General features: G+C 48.3%; 2 protein-coding genes across 6 annotated transcripts in view; both read right to left on the reverse strand.

Annotated features, from left to right (window-relative positions):
• The window catches only part of LOC142464322 (uncharacterized), a 237,333-nt gene extending 217,550 nt beyond the window's left edge, over positions 1–19,783 (reverse strand). The window contains exon 1 of the mRNA XM_075567816.1: positions 19,763–19,783. The gene's annotated coding sequence lies outside the window, so the exon portion shown is untranslated. The remainder of the gene's footprint in view (positions 1–19,762) is intronic.
• Positions 1–19,849, reverse strand: part of LOC142464304 (uncharacterized) — a 49,515-nt gene extending 29,666 nt beyond the window's left edge. For all 5 annotated transcript variants that reach the window (XR_012787640.1, XR_012787641.1, XR_012787638.1 and 2 more), the window contains exons 1-3: positions 19,763–19,849; positions 19,129–19,192; positions 7,762–7,855 (exon numbers count right to left, since the gene is read on the reverse strand). The gene's annotated coding sequence lies outside the window, so the exon portion shown is untranslated. The remainder of the gene's footprint in view (positions 1–7,761; positions 7,856–19,128; positions 19,193–19,762) is intronic.
• Between the last annotated feature and the right edge of the window lie 2,213 nt (positions 19,850–22,062).

Below are 22,062 nucleotides of genomic sequence, written 5' to 3' on the forward strand. Positions count from 1 at the left end.
CACATGTTGCCAAACACCCGATCCCCTCTGCGGCACTCCCTGCTCGCGCCCTCCCTGTGTCTCCCCTCCGGTCTCAGTACCTTCAGCAGTCACTCCTCCGGTTCTCTCTCCTCCCTTGGCGGGCCCCCGCTCCCTGCGGCGCCCCGCGCGCTTTCTGACACAGTCTGTGCGCACGCACCCCAACCTTACAGAGGGCGCGTGCACACGCTCCTCTTGTAAACTTCTCCAGACCTCTAGCTCCGCCCCCGATGCTGTACAAGCTATCTCCCTCTCTGATTTACCTGTCTCCTCCTCTCCTTCTCACCTATCCTGCTGCCTCTCACTTCACCCTCTGCTCCTCCTCTGTCTCCCATTGGTGTTCCCTCCTTTATAACCCCTGTCTGTCCATTGCTCTGCATATCTTCTTGTGACCCCTGTGTGTGCAGTCCTATGCTTGGCTCTCCTTTCTCTTTCAGCGTTTGTTCCTGCTTACCTTTGGATCTCCCTAGTTTGAACTCTGCTTTGTACTTGATTACCCTGCTCTCTCCTGCCCTTGAACCCTGCATCCGGATACGACTTCGCTGCCCTCGTTTACCCCTGGACTCTGGTTTACGGACATCACTATCCTGGTTCTCTATTGCCCCTGGACTCTGGCACATGGACATTACTATCCGAACTCTGAAACCCAAGGCGTTGCAAGTATACCTTAACCCTCTTTCTACAGGCCCGGCAACGCACAACCACACTCCGGGAACGCCCTCACTGCTGTGGGTGCGTGTGCCCTACCCACATCAGTACTGGGGACTGGCCTGGTCTGCGAGCATACAGGCGTTACAGCAGCCAACTGCTGGCTCCAGTCCTGTGAATGTGTATAAGACTGAGGTTTGTTTTATTAAAAAGGAGGACAAGGGGTTAATAAATACCTACACCTTACACAGGGTCCCTAGGATAAAAGAGACATGACCCAAGTAATGCCCAAGTACCCTGAGTCCAGTTTTGGGGTTCAGGGGGAAAATCATATAATGTGTTAAATGTACAGGCCTGGCAACGCACTACCACACTCCGGGCACGCCCTCACTGCTGTGGGTGCGTGTTATAACCCTACCCACCTCAGTACTGGGGACTGGCCAGGTCTGCGGGCATACAGGCGTTACATTATACAGAGCCCAATAAATGCAGACCCCCTGAGGTGGGTTAAGGTGTTTCCTTGGAACATTTACAATTTATGAGTAACCAGCTGACCACTGTTTCGCAACTATTTGCTAATCTGTCAATCCAGGAAACTCCAGTGGCTCCATCACCCCCTGTTTCTGTGACCTATGGTAATTCTGGACCACGTATACCACCTCCCAACCTATATGATGGGGACCCTCTCGCTTGCCGCGGATTCCTAAACCAATGCGAGGTTATTTTTTTAAATGTCTCACACTCAGTTTCCTACGCAACCCACGCCCGGCCATCCTCTCTGGAAGAACTGATTACTCTCAGCATACGAATGGATCAACGCACCCAGGAACGACGTCATGAGCGACACAGTTCCCGTTCTCTTTCTTCCCCGGTTGTCTCTCACAGGTCATCCCCTTCGCCCTTCCTGGCATTGGACGCCCCGGAACCAATGCAAATCGGTAGCCAACAACCTCGGGCTGCGGAGAGAATGCGACGTCGTCAGAAGGGACTCTGTTTCTACTGTGGTTCTCCAGAACATCGTCTCCAGAACTGTTCCCTGAAGCCGGGAAACAGGAACACCCAGTAAAGGTAGAGGGGCTTCTACTGGGTACTATCTCTTCTTGCCTCTCTCTCTCTCTAAGGATCTACCAAAGAAATTCATGCTTCCTGCAACGCTGGCGGACCCTGACCTATTAGAAGTAAAAGCTTTTATTGACTCTGGATCTGGCGGTAACTGCTTGGATCATACCTTCGCCTCTGAGAACCAAATTCCTCTGGTCAAGAGAAAAGCACCCATTGGCCTCGAAGCTATCGATGGATGTCCGCTTCAGCCAGCCTTCATCATCTGGGAGTCCATTCCTCTTACTTTGACCTTGGCCGACGGTCATAAGGAGGTAATAGTTTTTGATATTTTCCATTCTCCTACCGTTCAGGTTATTCTAGGATTGCCTAGGCTGCAACTCCACAATCCGTGCATTGATTGGACCGGCGCCTTACCTATCCAATGGCCTTCCTCAGCTGAGCCAGTCTCTACTACTCCTCCTGCTGCTGTGCTCGCCGGTTTGGATTCCGTTCCTTCCAACCTGTCGATTCTTCCGACCGTGTATCACGAGTTCCTGGATGTGTTCAACAAAGTACAAAGCTGAAGTACTGCCTCCCCATCGTCCCTACGATTGTCCTATTGATTTAATTCCAGGAACCATCCGCCCGAAGTTGAAATCATATCCCTTATCCGTTCCTGAAACTGAGGCTATGACGTCTTACATCCAAGAAAATTTGGAGAAAGGATTCATCCGCAATTCTACCTCCCCCGCTGGGACAGGTTTCGGCCTTCGTGAAGGATGGATCGCTAAGATCCTGTATCGACTTTCGCGGACTCAACAAAATCACGGTAAAAAAATCGATTTCCCCTTCACTTAATCTCTGAAGTGTTCGATCGTCTCCAAGGAGCCTCTATCTTCTCCAAGCTCGATTTAAGAGGGGCCTATAATCTCATTCATATAAGGGAAGGGGACGAATGGAAAACCGCATTTAATACACGATCTGTACATTATGAGTATCTAGTGATGCCCTTCGGTCTATGCAATGCTCCTGCCGTTTTCCAAGAGTTCATGAACGATATCTTCCGGGACGTATTGGGAACATTTGCTATCGTATACTTGGATGACATTCTCATTTTTTCTAAAGACTTAGATGAGCACATTCACCATACCAAATTGGTACTTTCTAGGCTCTGTGCTAATCGCCTATACGCCAAGATGGAGAAGTGTTTGTTCCACCAGACGTCTACTGCCTTCTTAGGCTATATTATCTCTAACCAAGGTTTTTCTATGGACCCAGAGAAATTGAAGTTTGTCCTCGACTGGCCGCTGCCAAATTCTCTCAAGGCCGTGCAGCGTATTCTTGGCTTTGCCAATTAATTCAGGAAATTCATCCGTAATTCTTCTTCCATTGCTCTACCCATCACCGCCTTGACTAAAAAAGGTGCTGACCCCATGTCTTGGCCTCCCGAAGCCATTGACGCCTTCGAGTTTCTCAAAAAAGCCTTAGTTTCTGCACCCATCCTACGACATCCTGATACCTCACTTCCCTTCACGTTAGAAGTTGACGCCTCGGATGTGGGAGCCGGTGCAATACTCTTAGAGATCCTCTCCCCAAGAAAAACTCCATCCCTGTGTTTTTTTTTCTCGGAAATTCTCGTCTGCCGAGAGAAATTATGATGTTGGGAATCGTGAGCTATTGGCCATTAAATTGGCTCTTCAGGAGTGGATGCATCTTCTCGAAGGTACAAAGGAGCCTATTGCCATCCTCACCGATCACAAAAATTTACTGTATATCGAGCGGGCTCGACGATTAGGATCTCATCAGGCCCATTGGTCTCTTTTTTTCCCGTTTCAACTATACCATTTCTTATATTCCTGGTACCAAAAATATCAAAGCAGACACTCTCTCTCGCCAGTTCGCCACGGAGAACGAATCCAATGAGTACGCTGAATCTATTCTCCCCACCAAGTGCATAATCTCTGCCAATAATTTTGATGTGTTGGATGAAATCAACAAGGCCCAGGTTCACATTCCCAGGAGATTCAGGGTACCAGAGGGACGCTTATACGCAGCTCGACGTTTTCGCCACAAAATTTTACTTTGGGGACATTCTTCTAGATCGGCCGGTCATCCAGGTTTCAAGAGGACAGCGGATCTTATTAAACGGACATTTTGGTGGCCGAAGATGAACAAGGACATTTTTGATTTCACCAGTGATTGTCCGGTATGTGCCCAGAGTAGATCCGCCCATCACAGACCTTCTGGTCTTCTCATGCCTCTTCCCATTCCGGAGCAACCTTGGAAACACATCTCTATGGACTTGTCGATCCCAACTCTAAAGGAATGAATACCATTCTTGTGGTTGTAGACAGATTTTCTAAGCATTCACACTTTATTCCCCTTAAGGGCCTTCCTAATTCTGCTACTTTGGCCAATATTTTTTCTAAGGAAATTTTCAGATTGCACGGTGTCCCTATTTCGATTGTTTCTGACAGAGGTTCTCAATTCATCTCTAAGTTCTGGCGTGCATTTTCCCAAAGACTTGGGATTTCCCTACTTTTTTCTTCTGGATATCACCCTCAGACCAATGGTCAGACAGAAAGAATGAATCAGACCTTAGAGCAGTATCTCAGATGTTTCGTCTCCGAATCTCAAGACAACTGGGTGGATCTGTTACCGTGGGCTGAATTTGCCATCAACTCTCTTAAAAATGAATCTACACAAGTCCCCTTTCTTCATTATTTCGGATTCCACCCTAGCAGTCTTCCCCTCTCCTCCCTCCCTTCTGGTGTTCCCGCAGCGGATTCTCATGTTTCTACTCTTCAGAAGTCTTGGAGGAAGATCCTTAAGACCCTACAAACTGCCGTCTCAAGACAAAAAACAAAGGCAGATCAACGTCGTCAACCGGGCCCTTCGTTCAAACCCGGAGACAGAATGTGGTTGTCATCAAAAAATATAAGGCTCAAGACCCTGTCTCCAAAGTTGTCCCCGAGATTCTTGGGTCCTTTTAAGATATTAGAGAGGATCAATCCGGTCGCATACCGTTTGGCACTTCCTCCCACCATGAGGATTCCATCTGTGTTCCATGTGTCCTTACTTAAAGCATTTATCCAGAGCTTTCACTTCCCGGACCGTTCCGAAAACCTAACCCGGTGACCATTCACGGACAGCAAAAATACGAAGTTCACTCCATAATTGACTCCCGTTGGTCCAGAAATAACCTACAGTTCATTGGAAGGGGTATGGCCCAGAGCAGCGTTCATGGATTCCGTCACGTCACATTCATGCCCCCAAACTCCTCTGGCAATTCCATCAGAAATTTCCCCAGAAGCCACGGCAGGATCGCCGGAAGATCGATCCTCAAGGGGGGGATACTGTGACGGTTCAGGGGATTCCTTCCTCTCCATGTGTCCCCGTCACAGCGGTTCCCCCTGCCTCTGATCTTTCCCCCTTGCCTCCTCATTCTTCTCTCCCTCCCTCCTCCCGCATCCATCCCTAACCGGCATGCCCTGACGCGCTCCCAGCTTCCGCGCGCGTTCCCCGCAGGGCGCGTGCATGTTCCCAAACACCGATCCCCTCTGCGGCACTCTCTGCTCAGGGCGTCCCTCTGTCTCCCCTCTGGTCTCAGTACCTTCTGCAGTCACTCCTCCGGTTCTCTCTACTCCCTTGGCAGGCCCCCCCGCGGCGCGGCGCCCTGCGCGCTTTCTGACACAGTCTGTGCGCGTGCACCCCAACCTTACAGTGAGCGCGTGCACACGCTCCTCTTGTAAACTTCTCCAGACCTCTGGCTCCGCCCCCGATGCTGTACAAGCCATCTCCCTCTCTGATTTACTTGTCTCCTCCCTCTCTCCTTCTCACCTATCCCTGCTGCCTCTCACTTCACCCTCTACTCCTCCTCTCTCTCCCATTGGTGTTCCCTCCTTTATAACCCCTGACTGTCCATTGCTCTGCATATCTTCTTGTGACCCCTGTGTGTGCAGTCCTATGCTTGGCTCTCCTGTCTCTTTCAGCGTTTGTTCCTGCTTACCTTTGGATCTCCCTAGTTTGAACTCTGCTTTGTACTGGATTACCCTGCTCTCTCCTGCCCTTGAACCCTGCATCCGGATACGACTTCGCTGCCCTCATTTAACCCTGGACTCTGGCTTACGGACATCACTATCCTGCTCTCTATTGCCCTTGGACTCTGGCACACGGACATCACTATCCGAACTCTGAAACCCAAGGCGTTGCAAGTATACCTTAACCCTTTTTCTACAGGCCCGGCAACGCACAACCACACTCCGGGCACGCCCTCACTGCGGTGGGTGGGTGTTATAACCCTACCCACATCAGTACTGGGGACTGGCCAGGTCTGCGGGCATACATGCGTTACAGCAGCCAACTGCTGGCTCCAGTCCTGTGAATGTGTATAAGACTGAGGTTTGTTTTATTAAAAAGGAGGACAAGGGGTTAATAAATACCCACACCTTACACAGGGTCCCTAGGGTAAAAGAGACATGACCCAAGTAATGCCCAGGTACCCTGAGTCCAGTTTAGGGGTTCAGGTGGAAAATCATATGTGTTAAATGTATGAATTATGATAACAATGTTTTTGAATAAGGGAAAAGAGAATGGGTTTTAACCATTCCCCAAGCTTGATATGTTTGAAGGAATGTCAGAGGAAGTCATTGAGCATGGCTATGAACCCTATTGACATAAGAAGTATAGGGGGCTGCTCATCTCAGCTTCAAAGGCCAGGATGTAGAGGTGTCAAACGTTTTGTTAGCAGACACATTTGGGATTCACCAGTATAGTGAGTCATAATTTAAGTTCAGGACTTCTAAGGCATCACGTGGAGTTGACTTCGGCATGTCTGGGGAGACATTGTAAGGTGTTACTTGGGGAGGAGGAGAGGTGAACATTTTGGCCTGACAGATGTCTAGTTATGCGAGTGTCAAGTGGGGGGAAGATGACATTTTGTTGCACATGCTCATGTTCTGAAGCAGAGAGACCAGGAGTTATCCACCTGGCTAAAGTATGTGAGTGGCCACAGAGGAAATTTCCACGCCACAGATTGGCTACACATGTTAACAGATGGAACAGGGGAAGTTTTTAAAAAATACCTGCAGCCCAGTCCTAGTCTGATTCACCAAAGATTCAACCAAGAAACGTCCAAGTACAGCGTCAGCGGTTCCGGAGTGTGAGGGGTTAACTACATCGTAACCAAGGATTGCACCCCTCTTCCAGAATTCCTTTGCGCCAAGGATTCCCGATGAATCCTGTAAGGCCTTGACAAAATAATTCCTTTTGGCGAAGATATAGGGCTGGCAAGTTGCACCCCTAGCCAAGGACTGTTGCACGGCTCAAATCGCGCACCCACTTTGTTTCGTTCAGTGGACACTTTATTTTGTGTCCCTATCCCAGTAAGTGTATATTAACTGTAATTTTGAAGTATTGTGTGTTTGTCTTAAAAGGAAATAAATTACAATTTATCCTCAGTCGAGGATCCTGGTATTAATTTGTTGGTAAGACCTGGACTACCATGAGAAGAATGAACTGCAATCTTCTGCTATGAGAATTCCCTCCTCAAATTAATCAATTAATTAACAATCCGCCTATGGAAATTAAATAACTTAAAAAAAAAAAAAAAAAATTAAAAATCCAAAACTGCAAATTGCATTTTGAGACTGACTCACGGACCAAAGGAACCGGCCAATTTGAGGTGGAGCCAAATCCGCCAAAAAAGCTTTGCCCATATCTAGGCGGTAGTCAACGGGAGGATTGGCCAGTTGAGCGTTTCTTTTTAATAGATTTAGATTTTAGAATATTCTTATTTCTGGTCTATAACACCTGAGGTGCTTTAACTTCTTACATTCTAATTAACTCTTAGATTAATCCCATTTTTCCTGTGTACATTTCTCTTCTATACCAACATCAAACAGGAGAGTAAAGCACTGTATATTCCAGGCTGCCCCTGCTGTGAGTGTATAGTGCTACTCACAATACAATTTACTTTGAATGTTCATTTCTCAGAGGGGGACCCTGAAAATAAACTGAAATGTCATAATCACTTGGCAAGTTTTCAGTACTTACAGGAGAAGCTGCATCTGAAGATATTTTCCTCCTGTTATCTCCAAATAAATGAAAAGGAGATGAACGGTTGGGGCCTCTCTGTATCCACAAGGAGCTGTTAGAGAAGAAATCATTATTATCCTAACACAACTTGAAACAAAAGAAACATAGTACAGATATAGTACAATAGAGGTTTAGTTGTTTATTAAATATTTATCAAGCTTAGAGAAATACACATTTTACTTTAATCTATTAAAGGTATTTCTGTGAGCAGCGTTTAAAGCCATTAATACAGATCCAGAGATCCAGCTGTATGACTGCGAACTGATTCACTGCATTCCTTTCATCTGATAAAAACATCTCACTATTTACTTCCCATGTTTTATACCAAACATACTACAAGCCTCGGAAACTCTACAGTTACATCTATAAACAAAAAATTTCCCTACCATCCCTGTTTTTAAAAGCAGAAAACTGGATTGTAAGCTCTTTGGACAACCTTCAAAGCGAACTGTGCATCAGTTATCCCAAAGAATTCAGTGGGTAAAAAAAAAAAAATACACACAAAACACAAGACGGATTCAATATAAAATAATTCAACTTTAATATCTGGTCACAAGACTACAAATGCCAATGTGTTACAAAAAATAATATCCGCAACACATTAACTAAAAAAAATATATATATCAAAAAGAATATACAGTGGTGTGAAAAAAAAAGTACACCCTCTTTGAATTCTATGGTTTTACATATCAGGACATAATAACAATCACCTGTTCCTTAGCAAGTCTAAAAATTAGGTAAATACAACCTCAGATGAACACCAACACATGACATATTACATAGTGTCATGATTTATTTAACAAAAATAACGCCAAAATGGAGAAGCTATGTATGAAAAACGAAGTACACCTTATTATTCAATAGCTTGTAGAACCACCTTTAGCAGCAATAACTTGAAGTAATCGTTTTCTGTATGACTTTATCAGTCTCTCACAACGTTGTTGAGGAATTTTGGCCCACTCTTCTTTACAACGTTGCTTCAGTTCATTGAGGTTTGTGGGCATTTGTTTATGCGTAGCTATCTTAAGGTCCAGCCACAGCATTTCAATCGGTTTGAGGTCTGGACTTTGAATGGGCCATTTCAACACCTTGATTCTTTTCTTTTTCAGCCATTCTGTTGTAGATTTGCTGGTATGCTTGGGATCGTTGTCCTGTTGCATGACCCAATTTCGGCCAAGCTTTAGCTGTCGGACAGATAGCCTCACATTTGGCTCTAGAATACTTTGGTATACAGAGGAGATAATGGTCGACTCAATGACTGCAAGGTTGCCAGGTCCTGTGGCTGCAAAAACAAGCCCAAATCATCACCCTTCTACTACCGTGCTTGACAGTTGGTAAGAGGTGTTTGTGCTGATGTGCTGTGTTTGGTTTTTGCCAAACGTGGCACTGTGAATTATGGCCAAACTTCTCCACTTTGGACTCGTCTGTCCAAAGGACATTGTTCCAGAAGTCTTGTGGTTTGTTAAGATGCAACTTTGCAAACCTAAGCCGTGCTGCCATATTCTTTTTAGAGAGAAGAGGCTTTCTCCTGGCAACCCTTCCAAACAAACCATACTTGTTCAGTCTTTTTCTAATTGTACTGTCATGAACTATAACATTTAACATGCTAACTGAGGCCTGTAGAGTCTGAGATGTAACGCTTGTTTTTTTGCAATTTCTCTGTGCATTGCACGGTCTGACCTTGGGGTGAATTTGCTGGGACGTCCACTCCTGGGAAGATTGGCAATTGTCTTGAATGTTTTACACTTTTGAATAATCTTTCTCACTGTAGAATGATGGACTTTAAATTGTTTGGAAATGGCCTTATAACCCTTCCCAGATTGATGGGCAGCAACAATTGCTTCTCTAAGATGATTGCTGATGTCTTTCCTCCTTGGCATTGTGTTAACACACACCTGAATGCTCCAGACCAGCAAACTGCTAAAACTTCGGCTTTTATAGAGGTGGTCACACTTGCTGATGATCAATTAATCAAGGGCATTTGATTAGCAGCACCTGTCTGCTACTTAGCATCTTAATTCCTATGGAAGCAGTAAGGGTGTACTTAGTTTTTCACACATGGCTTCTCTATTATGGCTTTATTTTTGTTAAATAAATAATGACACAGTGTAATATGTCATGTGTTGTTGTTCATCTGGGGTTGTATTTACCTAATTTTTAGACCTGCTAAGGAACAGGATGATTGTTATACGATTGTTATTATGTCCTGATATGTAAAACCATAGGATTCAAAGAGGGTGTACTTTCTTTTTCACACAACTGTATATACCTATTAAAATATAACCCTTTAATAAAATATAATGTGTCCTGTCTTGTGGGTGTTAAAAGATGCAAGTTCCTATTCTAGCATCAGGGATGGAGTGAGAGTATAATTCACCTACGCTCACTAGCCTCATTCTTGGCACACGTTAGAAAAATAACTTTCAAAACTTTTACACACTGCAAACATGCTCAGCTTTATCCCTTAGCTGGAGCATCCCCTGAACCCCTAGACCAAGTTCAGGGTACCTGGGCATGAATCTGGGTACCTCTGCTATATTGGGGAACCCCTGCTACACTAGGGACTCCGTGTACTGCTGCAGATATAGTTTAACCCCTGCATAACCATTTACCTTGTTTGGATGATGCTGCAGCAGGGATCCTGGTGGTGAGTCGTAAAAACATTTTCAGAGTCAGAGTTTGGCGGAGTAATGGGCTTGGCTGTATCCGAGAATCTCACTCAATTCCCGGATACAACTTTTGGAATATCCCATAACTCTGGTACCCAGATACATAGACACATTCGGTAAAGACTTTCTCCGACCAACCCACCCAGAAACTTACAGCCTAGAAATTGATCCAAAGGAAGGCAAACAAAAAACCCCAGAGTCATATCATCCAATGATATCTCATAAGGGGAAAAATCAATTCCTTCCTGACTCCAAGAATTGGCAATCGGATTAATCCCTGGATCAACATCCTTCCCATGTATACTTATTTGGAATATCCCTATATAACATTCTTTTCTAAAAAGATGTCCAACCTTTTTTGGAACAAATCTATTGTATCTGCCATCAAAGTCTCCATGGGTAATGAATTCCACATTGTAACTGCCCTTACTGTAAAGAACCCTTTCCTTTGTTGCTGGTGAAATCTCCTTTCCTCCAACCTAAAGGGGTGCCCCCGAGTCCTTTGTACTGCCCTTGGGATGAATAGTTCTTTTCAACGCTCCTTGTACTGTCCTGAATATATTTGTATATAGTTATCATCAGTGCTCGGCAAACCCGGTCGCCCACTCGCCAGGCGCGAACAGTAATTGGCCGGTGGCCAGCTACTTTTTTCCCCTGCTCTGCGCAATTTTTTTAAAATAAATAAATAAATAAATAACAAAAAAAAATATCCTCCTGGCTAATTGGGCGTGACGCGGAATGGAGCCCTTCTCTGCAGGGGTAAGTAATGGCTGCTCCTGCTCCTCACGCACACGGTCCCTGTCTCCTATCCGCGCTTCCCCCCTCATCCCCTCAGTCTCCGCTCCTGTCCCCGTGGCTGCTCGCGCGGGGCAGGAGATTGGAGAGAGAGTGTGGGGGGGGGGGGGGGTATGTATGAGAGAGAGAGTGTGTGTGTATGAGAGAGAGAACGTGTAGGACACCAGAGGTACCCCCCCACCCAGTCAGTCAGTCATCCCCCCACCCCACCCAGTCAGTCATCCCCCCACCCAGTTAGTCATCCCCCCACCCAGTCAGTCAGTCCTACCCCCCCACCCAGTCAGTCATACCCCCCCACCCAGTCAGTCATACCCCCCCACCCAGTCAGTCATACCCCCCCACCCAGTCAGTCATAAGTCAGTCATACCCCCCCACCTAGTCAGTCATACCCCCCCACCCAGTCATACCCCCCCACGCTGTCAGTCATAAAGTCAGTCATACCCCCCCCCCACCCAGTCAGTCAGTTATACCCCCCCACCCAGTCAGTCATAGTCAGTCATCCCACCCCCCCGCCCCCTGCCCAGTCACCACACCCAGTCAGACAATCAATAATCCCCACCCAGTCAGACACCCAGTCACCCCACCCGTCACTCCACCCAATCACCCAGTCAGTCACCCCACCCAGTCACCCCATCCCCACACAGTCACCCTCTCTCCGTCTCTCACCCTCTCTCCGTCTCTCACCCTCTCTCCGTCTCTCACCCTCTCTCCGTCTCTCTCACCCTCTCTCTCCGTCTCTCTCACCCTCTCTCCGTCTCTCTCACCCTCTCTCCGTCTCTCTCACCCTCTCTCTCACCCTCACGCTCCGTCTCTCTCACCCTCTCTCTCACCCTCTCTCTCCGTCTCTCTCACCGTCTCTCTCACCCTCTCTCTGTCTCACCCTGTCTCTGTCTCACCCTGTCTCAGCCTCACAATCTGGATATTTTAGTAACCCTGTATATCTTATATCTGGTACCCTATACTTCACCAAAATAACCTATACTGCTTTCTTCCAGATCTGACTCAAGCTTCACACAGAAGACATCGGAATCCCCCGTAACCCAGGAGACAGGTAGGGAACACCTCCCCTCCATTGTATAACATTGTGGGAATGAGGTACCTGGACATTGAGGGTCTGCGGATCAGGTAAGATCCCAGGCGGGATTGCTGCTTTAAATATTGTGAAGCGGGGGCATCCAGGCACTAGTTAAGGGGTGCAGGAAACTAGTCATTCACATCTGGTTTTTTTTCTAGATTCGACATTTATAAACACACACACACACACACACACACACACACACACACACACACACACACACACACGGACTAATTGTAGTATAATGTAATACAATAAATAAACTTATGTCAAAAACGAATGTTCTTACTAGGAATTTATTTAATTTATTTCATTTATGGGTTTTTTAAATACGGAGCTGGGGGCGGGACAATTCACTCATCTTTCCTCACCTGCGTTTTTTTTTGGGGGGTGGGACTAGAGGCAGGGTTGGGGCGGGACTAGGTGGCGAGTAGATTTTTTGGTTCGGCGAGTAGATTTTTGGGTGATTTGTCAAGCACTGGTTATCATATCCCCTCTTAGATGCCTCTTTTTGTGACGATGCGCGGAACACGCCCCCTGTGGCGTGTTCCTTCCTTACCTATTGAAATTCTGATCGCCGCCCTCTAGCTGCGAGTCAAGATTCTCTGATGTCTCTCTGTATGGCGTGCGCCGCCATCTTGCTGCGAGTCAAGATCCTGTGTGTTTAAGTATTCTGAAGCAAGCGTCGCCATCTTGCTTTCTGGCAAATCCTGCCCTCTTCCTCCTGACAGGAAGTAAGCCTCTCTCTGACTTTCACATTGCTATCAGCTGCTGCTGCCTTTAAGTACTGTCAGTTGCTATCTGCCCTGGGTCCTGCGTAGTACTACCCCAGTACTCTATGCTTCACGTGCCTGCCATCACATGCTGTTCCTGCCTGGACTTCCTCTGGGACATTCTCATCTCCTTTGGATTCCGAAACACTGGGCCAGTCACTCATACTACTTCTGAGGTTAGTTTACAGTGCGGGTAGTGTAGGACCTGCTGATAAGGGTTTACCTTGACGTGGCAACAGGCTTATAATTCTTTGGCCAAAGGATTAAATTAAGAACCCTTACGTTGTATTTAGTGTTGCTGCACCCTTCTGTTTCTGGCATTATGTCTTGTAGGAGGCTGGACGTCCTCCAGGAAGTCATTCTCTTGTGACCTTGTGCTCTGGACTCTATCCTCCACTGCTCCTCACTTGTGGTAAACACACACCCGCGTTGGTGCCTGAGAACGTGCGCATTCCCGCTGTGCTGTCAGAGCATGCACGCACATGCAGCTGGGCTAGTCGTGTCTCTGAGCTTGGCTCCGCACCTCCGGACGCGTCGCGCATTCTCCGGCACGATCACTTGACGATGTGCGCCGATCCCCAGCTGCGTGGCATCTTACTCCTTTTTCGTGTCTCCTGGCGCTTCCCCACCCCGCTATCGGGTCCCTTCCCTTCTCTCGGCTTGTGTGTGGGAGCACAACCGTAACACTTCTCCAATGTAAATATATCAATTTAGCTAGCCTCTCATAAGTTAGATTGTCCATCCACTTTATTAATTTGGTGGCTCTTCTCTGCACTCTCTAGTTCCAGAATGTCTTTTCTAAGGAGTGGTGCCCAAAATTGTACTCCATATTCAAGGTGTGGTCTTACTAATGTTTTGTAAAGGGGCATAATTATGTTAACTTCCCTTCCAAAGATGAGATCATGTTTGCCATTGCAGATACTGCATGACTTTGGGCACTATTGCTAAGCCTGCTGTCTACAAGCATTCCTACATACTTCTCCATTAAGGATTTCTCCAATGTATCCCTATTTAATTTGTAAGTCGCCTGTTTATTCTTGCTTCCCAAATGCATAACTGGCCAGTCCCCGCACTCAGAAGCAGGTCCTCGCTTTCCTAGGTACCGCCGGCTTCTATAGAAAGTTTGTGCCCCAGAATTGCACCCTGGCAAAGCCCCTGACTGACTTGACCAAAAAGTGGCTTCCAGTGCTGGTAGTCTGGTTTCTCGAGTGTGAGACGGCCTTCCAGGCTATGAAAGATGCTCTGGCCAGCGCTCCGATCCTGGTTCCTGATTACAGAAAGCGGTTCCTAGTACAGACCGATGCCTTGAACTTTGGTGTCGATGCTGTGCTAAGCCAGGTGGGCGAGGATGGCAGTGAGCATTCGATCACCCCCACCACACGCAGCACATATCACCTGAGATCAGACTCCAAAAGATTGTTCATGGTCCCAAGGCTCAACAAAGTATCCGGACGTTCCTCCTTCTCCTTCCGTGCACCCCAAAACTGGAACAACCTACCAGAGACTCTCATATCCACCACCAGCTTAAGTTCTTTCAAATCTAAGGCTATCTCACACTTTAACAAAACACAGAACCCCAGCAAGCTCTTTTTGGAAACCCATGAGCCCCCACAAAATATATATATGTATATGTGTCAAAATGGAGTGCTATTGAGCGTGGCATATGTATAGAACAGACGACAGAGAAGCCCAATGCTACATCCAACATGACAGAAATACACAGTAAAATACTTATATATTCTCTTGAAATAGGGTCATTTAGTTTAACCCTTTGGCCAAAGCGTTGTAAGCTTGCGGGCCACGTCAAGGCAGACATCTGTTCGCAAGTCCTAACACTACCAGATAAAATACTAATATACCTCTATTAGGATTAAAATTCTCATTTACCTCTATTAGGAGGGAGAAAGACCACAGTGGGTCTATATCCAGCAGAATGAGGAACTTGCAAACTAGGGAAGTGGGGAGGGGCGGGCTTAAAACCTGGGAAGGAGGAGCCACTAACCTCCACCAGCTGGAACAGCTGAGAATGGGTTAACAAAACACAGAACCCCAGCAAGCTCTTTTTGGAAACCCCTGAGCCCCCACAAAATATATATGTATATTTTGACACATATACATATATATATTTTGTGGGGGCTCAGGGGTTTCCAAAAAGAGCTTGCTGGGGTTCTGTGTTTTGTTAACCCATTCTCAGCTGTTCCAGCTGGTGGAGGTTAGTGGCTCCTCCTTCCCAGGTTTTAAGCCCGCCCCTCCCCACTTCCCTAGTTTGCAAGTTCCTCATTCTGCTGGATATAGACCCACTGTGGTCTTTCTCCCTCCTAATAGAGGTAAATGAGAATTTTAATCCTAATAGAGGTATATTAGTATTTTATCTGGTAGTGTTAGGACTTGCGAACAGGTGTCTGCCTTGACGTGGCTCGCAAGCTTACAACGCTTTGGCCAACGGGTTAAACTAAATGACCCTATTTCAAGAGAATATATAAGTATTTTACTGTGTATTTCTGTCATGTTGGATGTAGCATTGGGCTTCTCTGTCGTCCTATCTCACACTTTAACCGGGTCTGTAACTGTTTCATACAGTACGCTCATAATATATATTTTCTTTAACTGTGCACGCAATGTCTCTGTATATAATGTATACCTTGTTCATTTATGTAACTGTATTTGTAACCATGTATTATTTGTCTTACTCTGTGCCCAGGACATACTTGAAAACGAGAGGTAACTCTCAATGTATTACTTCCTGGTAAAACATTTTATAAATAAATAAATAAATACCTGAGCCGCAAGCTGTTACCTAGGGAGGCGATCGAGATGGAGTGCCTTGCCATAGTTTGGGCTCTGAGAAAGAAGCAGCACTACGTGTATGAGAGGCACTTCATCGTAATTATGGATCACAACCCCTTGAGCTGGTTGCGCCGGGTGTCGGGGGAGAATGGGAAGTTGCTACGCTGGAGCGTTGCCCTTCAGGAATTTGACATTACCATCCAGCACAAGAAGGGCAGTGATCATGGCAACACCGATGGACATTGCCGGCAGGACGATCCCACCTCCGACAAGAGGGCTTCCAGGGTCTTCACGCTTGGGGAGCCACCTGATGGGGGACTGGCACAGAGCCTTCTTCTTGAAGGGGAAGATGTGGCGGTAGAAGTAGCCAACCTCCCATAATAAAGGTGAAGCCCGGCTGGGTACCCCAATACCATGTGTAATGGCCACCTCTGCGAGGCTTATTTTGGCCAATGTATGATGTGCTTTATATAACCCCTTCCAGAAAAGAGCCAAATCAATGTCTAATATCTGGAAGGGGAAAACTGTATAAACAGGGAATGTTATGCATGTATAATGTTCATAAACACACTTTATTCCCTGTAAAGGAAAATGTATTCCCCATGTTTAAGTGTAGCCTGTTCCCCATGCAGTTAGGAAAGGCAGCCAGCGTGTAAAAGGTGATGTGTAATGATTCCTTTGCTAGCAGACACAGTAATCCAATTATCTGTGCTGCTTACATAGGAATACCAGTTCAGGGCAAATTGTGGGCAGGAAAGGTCTGGCTATCCAGTCCGGGGACGGGCTCGTAGCGTGGAGACCCTTTGTTTCCCGCAGACATGCAGGCACCGTCCCAGCAGGTGATTTGGGGCTGGCCAGGGGAAACCGCTGCCGGGGCCGAGTCACGCAGCGCAATTCCCATTGGAAGCATGCAAATCTGCCGCCGCCCAGCCATTCTGTCATCCGGAGGCGGTCCTGGGCACCGAAACCGGCACCCTCCTCCCATTGGTGCAACCGGGCGAGCCCCCGCCTGTGATTGGCTGCCCGGTCATGATCTGCGCTGCGATTGCTCCATGCTGAGCATAGCCAGCGAGGGCTATGTAAGGAGCGCGGCCAGGACAGAGAACCCGCTCGCTCATGCTTGAGAGCGGTGACATCACCAGCTCTCCAAGCATGCGAGTGATAGGCTGGCAGACCTAGTTGACGCTAGAGACTTCCCCCCCAGACCCCCGGTTAGCGAGTTTATATTGTGTATTGTGTATTTGCTGTGTATCTGTCTAGTGATAGTGATCCCTGGTGGTAAAAGTACTGGTCTCCCATGACACCGCCACTGCCTGTTCACCTAACGTAACATCTTTATATATACTAGTAAAAAAATATATATGGTTCCCAGCACACAATCAAGAAAAGAAAGACTGATGATCAGCAAACAATGTATATTTAATGGGTAGGAAGAAAATTACATAAACAAATAAAGGGGAATGGAGAATGCAAATGTAAACAATACTATAGGTGCAAATGATACCCGAGGAGAAAAGGTACCCTGGAGGCGAAGGACTGTGGGCTGCAGTGTTCCTGTTATTTCCACAAACCATGAGCGTTCTCCATTTGAGCCTGTACTTAGCTTGTTCTCAATGTACTTAGCCCTCATTTGCTTTGTGGACTGTCACTGAGTGATTTAAACTTTTAGGTTCTCATGGACTTTGTTGAGTAACTTTGCTCTACCCTGTTGCACTGTGCCATTTGGACCATCACACTTTATTTCAGTGATTAGGCAGACTTGGGCTCACTTCCTTTTTCGACTGACTCATGCCTAGGACTGTGCAACCAGGACATTGACAGTTATTACTCCCCCATTCGTTCTTGGGCAGAGTCCTCTAATTAGTTACTGTAGCTTGGTGCTTTGTTTCCTTGCTTAGCATTGTCTGGAGGTTAGGATCAAGGGAGAGGGAAGTACCTGTGGTCATCCAGATCATAGGGAACGGGCCAGAAGAAGGGGTTCATCCCGCGAAACTGTGCCCCCCTCTATTTGCCTTTCATTTGTTTCCTCCACATTCTTTGTGTTGTTTTCACTTCCTCCCTCTCCCCTCCCCTCTCCCCCCTCCCCCCGCTTGTTTTCCCTTCCCTCGTTTCCCACATTCCTTAGCCTCCAGGGTACCTTTTCCCCTCAGGTGTCATTTGCACCTCTAGTATTGTTTACACTTGCATTCTCCATTCCCCTTTATTTGTTTGTTTATGTAATTTTCTTCCTACACATGAAATATATATTTGTTGCTGATCATCAGTCTTCCTTTTCTCGATTGTGTGCTGGGAACCATATAGATTTTTTACTGGTATTATTTGGGAGGGTTGGGCGGGGGGAGGGGCCCTTGTTCCCGTTGCACTTTCATATTATTTCTCCTGGTGTATCCGTTGATTGCGGTCTACTCTGTTTACCTTTTACTTTACATACACTGTATAACCCTGTTCACCTAATGTAACCATGTATCTGTCATCATAACTCTGTGCCCAAGACATACTTGAAAACGAGAGGTACAGTAGAGTCTGTTAACCGACACCCCGTTTTATCCGACATGCCTAACCTCCCCCCCTGCCCCCCATCAGGCTTGGCGGCTGTGGAGCGGCAAAGGAGTGAGGGAGCGGAGTGGCCGCAGAAGGCCGGTGTTACATCCCGTACCTCCCCTGCCGCCTCGTGTGCTCCTGCTCCAATTGGATGTCTTTGCCTGACGCTGTCTCAATGTCTTCACAACGCAGACATGGTCCTCTCCTGCCGCTCCGCTCCCTGTCTCCTGTGCCGCTCCGCGTCTCCTGTGCTGCTCCGCTCCCTGTCTCCTGTGCTGCTCCGCTCCCTGTCTCCTGTGCTGCTCCGCTCACTGTCTCCTGTGCTGCTCCGCTCCCTGTCTCCTGTGCTGCTCCGCTCCCTGTCTCCTGTGCTGCTCCGCTCCCTGTCTCCTGTGCTGCTCTGCTCCCTGTCTCCTGTGCTGCTCTGCTCCGTGTCTCCTGTGCTGCTCCGCTTCCTGTCTCCTGTGCTGCTCCGCTCCCTGTCTCCTGTGCTGCTCCGCTCCCTGTCTCCTGTGCTGTGCTGCTCCGCTCCTTGTCTCCTGTGCCGCCGCAGCCAAGCCTGATAAGTGAGAGGTGAGGGGGGGCGGGGGGTGCAGTAACCGAGACTCTACTGGAACTCAATGTATTATTTCCTAGTAAAACATTTTATAAATAAAAATGTACAAGTTTAAATTGATAAACATACCATGAATCACTCCTTAGGATCTTCTCAATCAGCGCTGCTCCCTTCCTCTGTTAACACACGAACACTGGAAAATGAAGTGATTTTTCTTAATTTATTGAATTATTAGGAACATTTCATATGGAGCAGAATAATTGGCATAGGGAAAATAACAGAAAAACAAAGTCCATCATAAGTACAATTTTTCAAATATTTTATCTACATTCTTAATACATTTTTTTTCTCCATCACTGTGCCTCTCTCCCCCCTCACTGTGCCTCTCTCACCCCCCCCACCCCCCCACACTGTGCCTCTCTCTCCCCTTCACTGTGCCTCTCCCCCCCTTCACTGTGCCTCTCTCCCCCCGTGCCTCTCCCCCCCTTCACTGTGCCTCTCTCCCCCCTCACTGTGCCTCTCTCCCCCTCACTGTGCCTCTCTCTCAACCTCACTGTGCCTCTCTCCCCTCCTCACTGTGCCTCTCTCTCCCCCCCCTCACTGTGCCTCTCTCTCCCCCCCCTCACTGTGCCTCTCTCCACCCCTTCACTGTGCCTCTCCCCCCTTCACTGTGCCTCACTCTCTCTCCCCCCCTCACTGTGCCCCTTATTGCATAGGAGGGGGAGGTACAAGGATAAGAGGGGAATGGGATAAGGGTAATCACCTTCTCTGCTCCCGGGATCACAAGCCTAGGTTTGGGTCACGCATGCACAGAAGCCTGCATGGTGCTACAAATGCCATGTCTAATCAGGGCACTCCCCCTGGACACGTCACAAGCTGCTGTCACAGCCAATAGAAATGTTGCTAGTCCTGCACATGCTCACAGCAGGCATACTGTAGCCAAAGCCGCCATCGTGGATAAGGGTTATGCCCATACTAAGTAATAGAGCTTGCTGAGAGCCCAAATAGAATGTGTAATAGGTTCCCTATATGAGCTAATAAGGAATATGATCAATAAGACTAATCAATGTCATATTTCCTCATGGATATTGAACATTATCAGTTCACCAAGTAATATGAAATGTTATTATTTACACTATATTGTGTCTGCACATATGCATGAGGAAATATGACATTGATAAGTCTTATTGGTCATTTTATTATTAGCTCATATAGGGCCTATTACACCTTCTATTTGGGTTCCCAGCAAGCTGAATTACTTAGTATGGGCATAACCCTTATCCAAGATGGCGGCTTTGGCTTCCGTGTGCCTGTGAGCATGTGCAGGACTAGCAAACTTCCTATTGTCTTTGACATCATGCTGTGACATTTCCAGGGGAGTGCCCTGACTGAACATGGCACTGTAGCACCATGCATGCGTGATCCAACCTAGGCTTGTGATTCGGGAGCAGAGAAGGTGATTACTCTTATCCCATTCCCCTCTTATCCTTGTACCTCCCACTCCTATAACTATGCAATAACGGGCACAGTGAAGGGGGGAGAGAGAGGCACAGTGAGGGGGAGGGGGGGTGAGAGAGGCACAGTGAGGGGGGGGAGAGAGTCACAGTGAGGGGGGAGAGAGTCACAGTGAGGGGGGGAGAGAGTCACAGTGAAGGGGGGAGAGAGTCACAGTGAGGGGGGGAGAGAGTCACAGTGAGGGGGGAGAGAGGCACAGTGAGGGGGGAGAGAGGCACAGTGAGGAGGGGGGGGAAGAGAGAGAGGCACAGTGAGGGGGGGAAAGAGAGGCACAGTGAGGGGGGGAAGAGAGAGGCACAGTGAGGGGGGGAAGAGAGAGAGGCACAGTGAGGGGGGGGGAAGAGAGAGGCACAGTGAGGGGGGGAGAGAGGCACAGTGAGGGGGGGGAACAGAGAGGCACAGTGAGGTGGGGAAGAGGGAGGCACAGTGAGAGGGGGAAGAGAGAGGCACAGTGAGGGGGGGAAGAGAGAAAGGCACAGTGAGGGGGAGAGAGAGGGGCACAGTAAGGGGGAGAGAGAGGGGCACAGTGATGGGGGAAGAGAGAGGGGCACAGTGAGGGGGGGGGAAGAGAGAGGGGCACAGTGAGGGGGGAAGAGAGAGAGGCACAGTGAGGGGGGGGAGAGAGAGAGGCACAGTGAGGGGGGAGAGAGAGGGGCACAGTAAGGGGGAGAGAGAGGGGCACAGTAAGGGGAGAGAGAGGGGCACAGTGATGGGGGAAGAGAGGGGCACAGTGAGGGGGGGAAGAGAGAGGGGCACAGTGAGGGGGGGAGAGAGGGGCACAGTGAGGGGGGAAGAGAGAGAGGCACAGTGAGGGGGGGGAGAGAGAGAGGCACAGTGAGGGGGGGGAGAGAGAGGCACAGTGAGGGGGGAGAGAGAGAGAGGCACAGTGAGGGGGGGGAAGAGAGGGAGAGAGGCAGAGAGGTGGAGAGAGAGGGTCAGTGAGGGGGGCAAGAGTGAGGAGAGAGGCTCAGTGATGGAAGAGAGAGAGGCTCAGAGGGGGGGGAAGAGAGCACAGAGGGGGAAGAGAGAGGCACAGTGAGGGGGGAAGAGAAAGGCACAGTGAGGAGGGGGGAGAGAGAGGCACAGTGAGGGGGGGGAGAGAGAGGCCCAGTGAGGGGGAAGAGAGAGAGAGGCACAGTGAGGGGGGGAGAGAGAGGCACAGTGAGGGGGGGGGAAGAGAGAGAGGCACAGTGAGGGGGGGGGGGGAAGAGAGAGAGGCACAGTGAGGGGGGGAAGAGAGAGGCACAGTGAGGGGGGAAAGAGAGAGGCACAGTGAGGGGGGAAGAGAGAGGCACAGTGAGGGGGAGAGAGAGCCACAGAGTGGGGGAAGAGAGAGAGGCACAGTGAGGGGGGGAGAGAGAAGGCACAGTGAGAGGGGGAAGAGAAGAGGCACAGTGAGGGGGGGGGGAGAAAGAAAGGCACAGTTAGGGGGGAAGAGAGAGAGGGGGGGAAGAGAGAGGCACCGTGAGGGGGGGGGAAGAGCGAGAGGCAGAGTGAGGGGGGGAGAGAGAGGGGGGGGGAAGAGAGAGAGGCACAGTGAGGGATGAG

This window comes from Ascaphus truei, chromosome 12 (assembly GCF_040206685.1).
Source record: "Ascaphus truei isolate aAscTru1 chromosome 12, aAscTru1.hap1, whole genome shotgun sequence".
Taxonomy (NCBI): domain Eukaryota; kingdom Metazoa; phylum Chordata; class Amphibia; order Anura; family Ascaphidae; genus Ascaphus; species Ascaphus truei.